Below are 8,995 nucleotides of genomic sequence, written 5' to 3'. Positions count from 1 at the left end.
AGGAAGGATAGGTGGGGCTGCCAGGCAGAGAGAATAAATAAGAAGAGAGATCTATGCTTGGAAGAAGGAAGGAGAGAGAAGGAGAAGGAGAGAAGAAAGGACACACCTGGGCAAGAAGCCAGGCAGCTGCCAGACAGACAGACACAAGAAGCAGTGAAAGGAAGACACACAGAAAGGAAAAAAAGGAAAAAACCCGGAGACAAAATGTAGATGAAGAGCAACAGGTTAAGTTAAAAGTGCTAGCCAGAAATGAGCCAAAGCTAGCCCGAGCATTCATAACTAATAAGAAGTCTCTGTCATGATTTGGGAGCTGGGTGGTGGCCCAAAAGAAATAGCCTGGTACACCAGGAAAAATCAGAGTAAAAAGTAGCCAGTTAATGATGTGGAGGTGGTAGAGGTTACGTCATCCCCATTAAGGCCTCAAATGCTATGTGACAGTTCCCTTTTTATTTTATAGGAAAATAATGGAATCAAATAAAAAAAACCAGCACTATCTTATTTTAATGGTGGAAACATGTATAAACCAACAGCAGACTTATTTTCTACCATACCCATGTTATATACTGAATTCAGCATGAAAATAGGTATAAGTGGGGTTTAATGTTTCATTTTTCAACAGCTTCACACTGATTATGTGAGGGTTTATTATATGAATTTCTATTCTTGACCTTGTATTTCAGATGAACTGACACTAAGAATATTCTATCTTAAAAGCAATCAAATAAACTGCAAAAGAAATTCCACCACTTCTTTACAAGACTCAAACAGTTGGAAATGATAAAATGAATAAGCCCATACCTGCACTGCAGAACTATTTAGAGAACGTATCAGTGGACAGGCAGTGTGAGAAGTTCCCAGATGAGGGGCAGGAGATGGAGCCAAGACACTTGTTCTGATAAACCAAGGAAGTCTTAGCCCACGATGAGAACAAAGATTACTCCAAATAGGTAACTGGTTGCAAGAATGCTCTGTGCCCTGGAGACATGATTGCTTTGCTGCATCAAATTGGGGTACAGCTAGACTTACCTAGCAGGAATCTTTGGTAGGCCTGCTTTTAAAGAAAATTTCAGTTAGAAAGTGACTATTGGGAAGAGAATGAATTTATCATATTGAACTGCTACGAAATTCCATCAGAATGGACAGACAGTTCAATATAATAAAGGCAAATTTGCATTGCTCTAAGCACAGAATGTCAAACTAGCAAAGCCCTGGTGGGCTCAAAAGCATGGGCTCTACTCTGTACTGTACATACACTCTTGGACTCCTTGAAGGCTTCCATGTCTGAGTACAATCTGACCTAACTCAATATCCAGAACAAAGTTCAGCCTCAAGCAAGGGGTGCTGGGAGTACAGCACTCTCTGTGGATTGGAGTGCAGCCAGTATGTGCTGTTTAGTGATCATTTGCTTCCCGTAATGCCTTCATGGGAGTTGCCTGAGTGACCATGGTTACTTCTCCTGATGCCAAGCCAAGATTTTAGCCTTTCTTTTCACTAAACATATTCCAAAATGTGAGAAAAATCTCCTTTCAAGCTTCCTTATAGATCTGACCAGTTTGAAGGAAGGGGAGAAAGCATGGAAACTAAAGAGTGGGACTCAAAGGACATTTTGCCTTGGATCGCCATGTATTAAATGAAGATAGGCTATTTCCACATGAGTAGTTGAAAACACAGGGAGCTATGCACTGAGAGGCTGTTGTTTACACAATTACTGTTAAAACAGAAGCCTATGACTTCTTGCTCTGTTTCTGAACTCCTGTCAGTAAGAACCATTCTGTTCAACTCAACTTCAGCCACTAGTACCTCAGGCTCCATGATATATATATTTCTCAACCTTCCTAATGCTGTGACCCTTTAATACAGGTTATCATGTGGTGACCCTTAATCATAAAATTATTTTCATTGCTACTTTATAACTGTAATTTTTCAGCCGGGCGGTGGTGGCGCACGCCTTTAATCCCAGCACTCGGGAGGCAGAGCCAGGCGGATCTCTGTGAGTTCGAGGCCAGCCTGGGCTACCAAGTGAGTTCCAGGAAAGGCGCAAAGCTACATAGAGAAACCCTGTCTCGAAAAACCAAAAAAAAAAAAAAAAACATAACTGTAATTTTTCTACTGTTATGAATTATAATTGTAATATAAATTGCAATTATAATATAAATATCTAATAAGCAGGATATCTGATATGCAACCCTTGTGAAAGGGTTGTTGGGCCCTCAGGGTATGGGGGCTCACAGGTTGGGAGCCAGTGAACACCCCTTAAATGATCATCCTTTATTCACTCAACAAGGACTGGAAACAATAACATCAAGGCTGCCTTTAGAAGTGTGAAGATATATGCTGTAGGACTTTTCCTGAGGAAGCATGCATACATCTATTCACCTCAGATAGCATATCCATGGCAGACCAATGAAACAATCCTACCCAAGTTAGGCTCAGTGAATCCATGGTTTCATCAGAATTATCTATAGATGTATGGATGAGGGGTGTCTTAGTTAGGGTTTCTATTGCTGTGGAGAGACACCATGACCATGGCAACTCTTATAAAGGAAACATTTAATTGGAATGGCTTATAGTTTCAAGAGTTTTAGTCTATTATCATCATGACATGACATGGTGGCATGGAGGCAGACATGCTAGGGAAGACATAGCTGAGAGTCCTACATCTTGGCCCGCAGGCAACAGGAAGTGAACTGTCTCACTGGGCGTGGCTTGAGCATATATGAGACCTCAAAGTCCACCTCCACAGTGACACACTTCCTCCAACAAGGCCACACCTCCTAATAGTGCCAATCCCTTTGGGAGCCATTTTCTTTCAAACCACCACAGGGGGTTACTTAGAGGAACATAGATAACTCAAAGACAGCTGCATCACCAAAGAGCACACCTTAGCGTTGGTGACTCCCCAAAACCGCATGGCTGGAGTTCCCTATATAACTTGTAGGCAGTTCAGCAGGCTAGAGACTCTTCTCTAACCCACAATTGTTCCTGCTTGTATAGCCTGGAGAAGGAAGCCTTATAAATCTTTTTCATGGACTTTCTGAGACTTATGAGTTGTTTACTTCCTGTCATAGTTGCTTTTCTGTGGCTGTGATAAAATACCATGACAAAAGTACATTAGGGGGAGAAGGGATTTACTCTGGATCACAGTTCTAGGCTGCAGTCTGCCATCACAGAGGAGTTACAGCGGGAAGAGCTTGAGGCAGCTGATCACATTGCATTCATACTCAAGAAGCAGAGAACAATGAATGCTTATACTCAGCTCCATCTTTCCTTTTCATTGAGACCAGGGCACAGCCCATAAAACGATGCTACCCACATCCAGGGAGGGTTTTCCCATCTTGAGCACATTTTAAAAATCCCTCACAGGCATGCCCACAGGCCAGCCTTATCTCGACAATCTTCCTCATTGAGACTCTCTTCTCAGCTGATTCCAAATCCAGCCAAATTGACAGCTGAAATTAACCACCACACTTCTGAAATCTTAAGAAACCTCATTCCAGCACGGGATGTTTTGAGCTGGAGGAAACTGCTCGAGAACAGACCTAATCACAGTAAGGATGCTGTTCTCCATGGAGCAGGCACTGCACGTGTCTACAGAAAATGAGGGCTGGGTTGATGAGGATTCCCACGAAGTGCCATATCCTGTGGCCCAGTCATCTGCTTTGCTTACCCTTCGCCTTCTATCCTAAACACAGTTAATCATTATAACCAGCTGGAGGGCAATTGATTTATTCAGTTTTGTACTGAGAATGTATTTAATTTATACTGTATTTAGCTCATTGCAAAATGCCTGGGGAAGGCTATAATATTAAATTCACTTTTGGAGCCAGGCATGGTGACACACACACACACACACACACACACACACACACAGCATTTGAGAGGATGAGTCAAAGAAAACTGCCATGAGTTGTAGGCCAGCATGGGCTAATGGGTTCCAGGCCAGTCTGGATAAAAGAGCGAGATCCTGTCTAAAATAAAAACAAAGCCAAACAAATAAACAAATTCACATTGTAAGGCAAAATATAACATCTTCCTATTTTCTTTTCATGAGAATCCCTTCTCTGCACAGATCATTTCTGGAAGACACTCCAGAGTCTCTCCACATAGACTGACAGCAAGCTAGACAGACAATGCAAGAGAGATCAGCTTTTTCTGTACAGAACAAGTCAGAGGACTGGGATAGTCGATACACTAACTCATCAAGGGCTTGGAACTGACACAAACTGGCCCCAAATTCATGTGCCCAGCTCTGATTTCAGTGGCTTTCTCCCCAGCAGCCATCTCCTTTCTCCCCAGATGCAGGAGTCTGGGCCTCTCTGGGTGACGATCTGCTGGCAACCCTGTTGCCAGTGACACACTGCCCCGCCACGGAGTTCATTCACTAGATAAAGCCATATCCGATCCCCCAAACTCCACCAAAAAGCTGGGACATGTCAAAGTCTACGAGCGCCACGGGGTCAGTCCCAGTAGGATTACAAACTGAGACTGTCCAGCACACGTTTCATCCCTTCTAGCCGAACAAGTACAAAGTATCCATTTGCCTTTTAAGAAATAAGAGCGCCTCTGAGCGGCTGGAGCCACGGCTCAGCACTCAGGAGCACTTGCTGCTCTTCCAGAAGAACCGAGTTAGGTTGCCAGCACCCACATCAGGCAGATCGCGACCACCTACGACTCGGTGCCAGGGGATCCCACGCCCTCTGCTACGCATGCACACAAATTAAAGCGCGTCTTCAGCAAACCCCCTGTAAAAACCTTTTCCATCGCGTATTTCTTCAACATGCACTTACTAAAGGCCACTCTCACCTGCTGCTGCTTGAAACCCACTTAGAGGCAAAGCCTGCGCTTACTATGCAGTAAAGGCTTTCATTGCATTCCCACAACCCTCTGAAGCCAGTACTTGAGTTACATCCACTTTAAAGGGGGTGGGGTGGGGGTGGGGAGCCAGGCTCTGAGCAAGTTCACGCTTCAGATGACACAAGAAAAGCAGAATGCCTGGCTGTGGGGCCTCCCCTGGGGGAGTAAGGACTGACTCATTCCTCTTTGGGGCAGGCCAGAATCAACTTGAGCAAGCAGGTGGGACTCAGGCGGTGCAGAATGGAGGGGAGGCATTTCAGGCAGAGGAATCTGAGCAAGAGGAAGGAGCGGACAGAGGTCAGAGTGTGCACCCGGGGAACAGGCCAAGGCAGGTGTGCTGGCTCGCTGGCCTGGAAAGCTAAGATCCAACTGCACTGTACCATCTCTCTGCTCCCCATTCCCATCCATTGTCTGAAGCCTGCCAGTGGTCTCCCTTCAAATGCCTTTCTGTCTCTCAGTCCCCATGGCAACAGCCTTAAAGCTCACTTTCATCCAGCTGCTTCTTATTCTAATTGCTTCCTCTGTGGCCTGCCAGGAAGTATTCTGGCCCTCTGTGAGGCTGCGCAAATCTAGGCCTGATCTTCTCACTGGCCCGCTTAATTGCCCAGGCCAACACGTACAGGCTCTGCGCCTCTCGAGCACTGCTAGCTGCCCCTGCACTCCCCTCCCCTCCCCTCACCCACCGCTTTGGTCATTAAGTCTATTATTCAGGTCCCTCATGGGCCCACGAATTAATTAGCCACACATAAACGCCTTCTGAAACCCGGGCGGGAGAATGAATGTGCTGCGTAAGCCAAGACAGCCAAGGAGGGCTGGGGTCAGCTGACCCCTTGCAAGACTATGCTCCGCCGCGCCCCTCCCCCACCCTCTCAGCCCGCCTTTGGTGAGAATGGAAGGGCCTGCTGTTTGCCAAAACCCAGTCTTTCCCTAGACTCTTCTTTGCCTGCCAACCTCCCACTCTCGTTGCCTGCCAAGCGAAGCTGGTAAATGAAAACGGCCCACGCATTCTCGATGGGAGCCAGCTCTGCAGTGCTAGAAGTGGGGCGGGGCAAGTTCTTCCTGGCGGAATTGTGTGATGTAGTCTGCCAGGAAGGAAGTCAGGAGGGCTCAAGGCTGGCACAGCTGGCTGGGAAACTGCCGCATGTGACATAATCACACATTGGCCCAAGGTGGTATTTTTGTTGCCAGTGACAGGGACCTTGTTGTTAGTATCCTCTGTGGAGATGGCAGCAATGGTGACCTCAGCTGGAGCGGCATAGGGTGCGGGGAGACTTGGGAGAGACATAGGTGCTTGAAGCCACAAGTTGCTAAGGCTTCTTTATTGTACACTGTGTACACTGTTTCCCTCTGCCTTTCAATCTGATGTAACCTCTGCACAACCGCCTCTGACTTGAGTGTGTGAATTCCATCCCCCTTTCCCAAGCTATGACTGGATACATGCTACGAGAATAAAATAGTGGGTCTTATTGAAAATCACAGAAGCGAATTGAGGGGCTTCCAACAATACATGTGTTCTGATGGCTTCACATGGCCCAATGGCTTCTAGGACCTTTATGACCTTTGGCTCAAGTAACTTGGAGAGGTCAAACAACCTGGCGGTACGGAGTCTCAGTTCAAATAGTTTTCCCCAAATGCCTTCAGGAACACAAGGTGGGGTCCTAGCATGTGGACACTGAGTTCTTCACAAGGATTGAGCACCTCCTTCATGGGTTCAACCATCTTGAGAGAGTCCCACAGCTTTGCAGAGACCAAGAACTTGGGGAACCCTAACCTACTACATGGATGCAGCCACCTGGCAGGACCCCAGTGTGCAGCAGAGTTCAAATACTTCACTGGATGTGAGGATTTGTGCAGGCCTGAGTATCTGTGCGGGTCTTAATCCATCATAGATCCAGAACGCCCAGTGGGGCCCTAGCACCTGGCAGGCCTTAGCAACCGAGAGGGCTTAAACAAGGTACAAAGACTCGGTGAGGCTCCTTTTACATCCCCAGAAGCCATGCTAATCTATAGAGTCAGAGCATATTAGTGACTTCAAGCCCAGCCAAATACTTCAGAGACTCCAAACACCTTTGTCCAAGGCTGGAGCAAATGGGGAGCCCAAGCCCTTCCAATGGGACAGATCCATCCGCAGACTACACTATTTTAAGAGAGCAAAACACATCCAAGCATCTAAGTATACTAAGTGACCCTAACAAGCCAGAAGTCAGCACTTCTGAGATCTCAAGCGCTTTGAACGCTCAATTCACAGCAAAGGATCCCAGCACCTTGAAAGCCTCAAAGGTTTCTAAGTACCAAGAGGTCTCCAGTACCTCAGAACATCTGAGCAGCTCCAAGGCCATGAGAACCTTAGTCTCCCAACATCATTAAGGCCCACCTCTCTCAGAAATAGTGAAATGCTCTGAAAGCATTAAGCATCTCAGAGATACCAAATGCTTCAAAGTCTTGTACTGTCTTTAAAAGCCCTGACTGTGTGAGGGGCCTTCACTTAAAAAGCCCTGACTGTGTGAGGGGCCTTACACGTAAAAATCCCTCTGCACGGCAGAGGACCCAAGCATATTGAAAGCCTTGAAGGATCCAAACACCTTCACTTTCAAGTTCCCTGGCACTTTGAATTCCCTGATTGGTCATGTCTGAATCTGTTAGTACTTCAGAAGCTTCTGGAAGCTCAGAACAACCCAGAACTTCAAAGCTCCCTAGGTCTTCAGAGGTTTCACATATCTCTCAGAAACAATTTTAAAGCCTTGGGTGTGACTTGGGGAGCCCTAAAAATCTAAGATTCCCAAGCATCATCAAATGTAAGAATTTCAAAAATTATCTCCCAACCATGAAGGTAGACATTTTGATGATGGGTACCTGTGCTAATAAAGGGTTCATCTTCGAGGTTTTGCAGAAAGTAGGGGCATGGCTCAGAATGAAGTGCAGACTGCTCAATTGGGTGAATGATGCTAGTATACTGGAGTATGTATTCTTTCAGAGAGCAAGGCTAACCAGGAAAATAACCAAATCCATTTTTAAAGGAAATTTTTGAGTAAAGCCTATAACAGAGACCCCAGCCACCGCAATACAATGGGACTGTGAAACAAATAAATGCCAGGCCAGAGCAAACCAAAGCACTGACTCGTATCTGCCCCTGAATCCATGTGCATGCCAACGTTCAGATTTTTATAGGTGTCTGTACAAAAGCTGGTTCCAATTTCATCAACACTCCTAGTAATACTGTGGACAACAGAGCCTGCAGCCATAAGCATTACTTGGTGATGACAGTCAAATAGAAAATCAGAAGAACCCCAAGGGGACATGTGTTACTAATAGGAAAGGGGAAACAGGGAAAGAAAACCAAGTATTTTGTACTAGTGTTTAATATTGTGTTGGTGACTTTAAGATTTAAGTCTTATTAAATATTGTAATTTTTAGCCCTTTTCACATACTTGAATTTCACCATTTATAGTCATCGGTTCAACTTTAGTAGAGAATCAAAGTCATTTAACAAGTGTTTGGACAGTTAGTTCATCATACTATACAATATTATGTGTATCATATGTGTGTGACTTTAAGGAACTATGCTCTATATATTTGGGTGGATTCACCAGTAAAATAGCTGGGTCATACGTGAAGAACAACATGAGATAAAACAAAATTAATTTATATATGATCCTCATATATTACTTGTGTTTGCTGTATATAAACTTTCTGCTTTACTGGGCTCTATATACACTCACTCCCACATAAATGCACATACATAAAAATTCAAACCTAGAATCCATACATGAGAAAGAACATGCAGCGTTTGTCTCTCTGAGCTCATTTAACATATTGAATGTCTTTCTGGGTTCATTTCATGGTTTTCAGCTCCATCCATATTTGTTTTTCTAATTTCATTTTTCTTTACAGCTGAATAAAGTTCCACTGTGTCACATTTTCATTATCCATTCATCAGGTGATGGACACCTAGACTGTTTCAATGCCCTAGCTATTGTGAGTAGAGCAGCTATGAACATGGATGAACATGTGTCCTTGTGGTGAGATATGGAGTCCTTTGGGGCATATATCCAGGAGCCAGCTAGTTAGGTCATATGGTAGATCTATTTCTAGTTTTCTGAAGTACTGCCACACCAATTTTCACTATGTTGAACCAACTTGG

Source organism: Peromyscus leucopus, chromosome X (genome assembly GCF_004664715.2).
Source record: "Peromyscus leucopus breed LL Stock chromosome X, UCI_PerLeu_2.1, whole genome shotgun sequence".
Taxonomy (NCBI): domain Eukaryota; kingdom Metazoa; phylum Chordata; class Mammalia; order Rodentia; family Cricetidae; genus Peromyscus; species Peromyscus leucopus.
The sequence above is the reverse complement of the archived record's forward strand: the minus strand, read 5'-3'. Positions refer to the sequence as shown.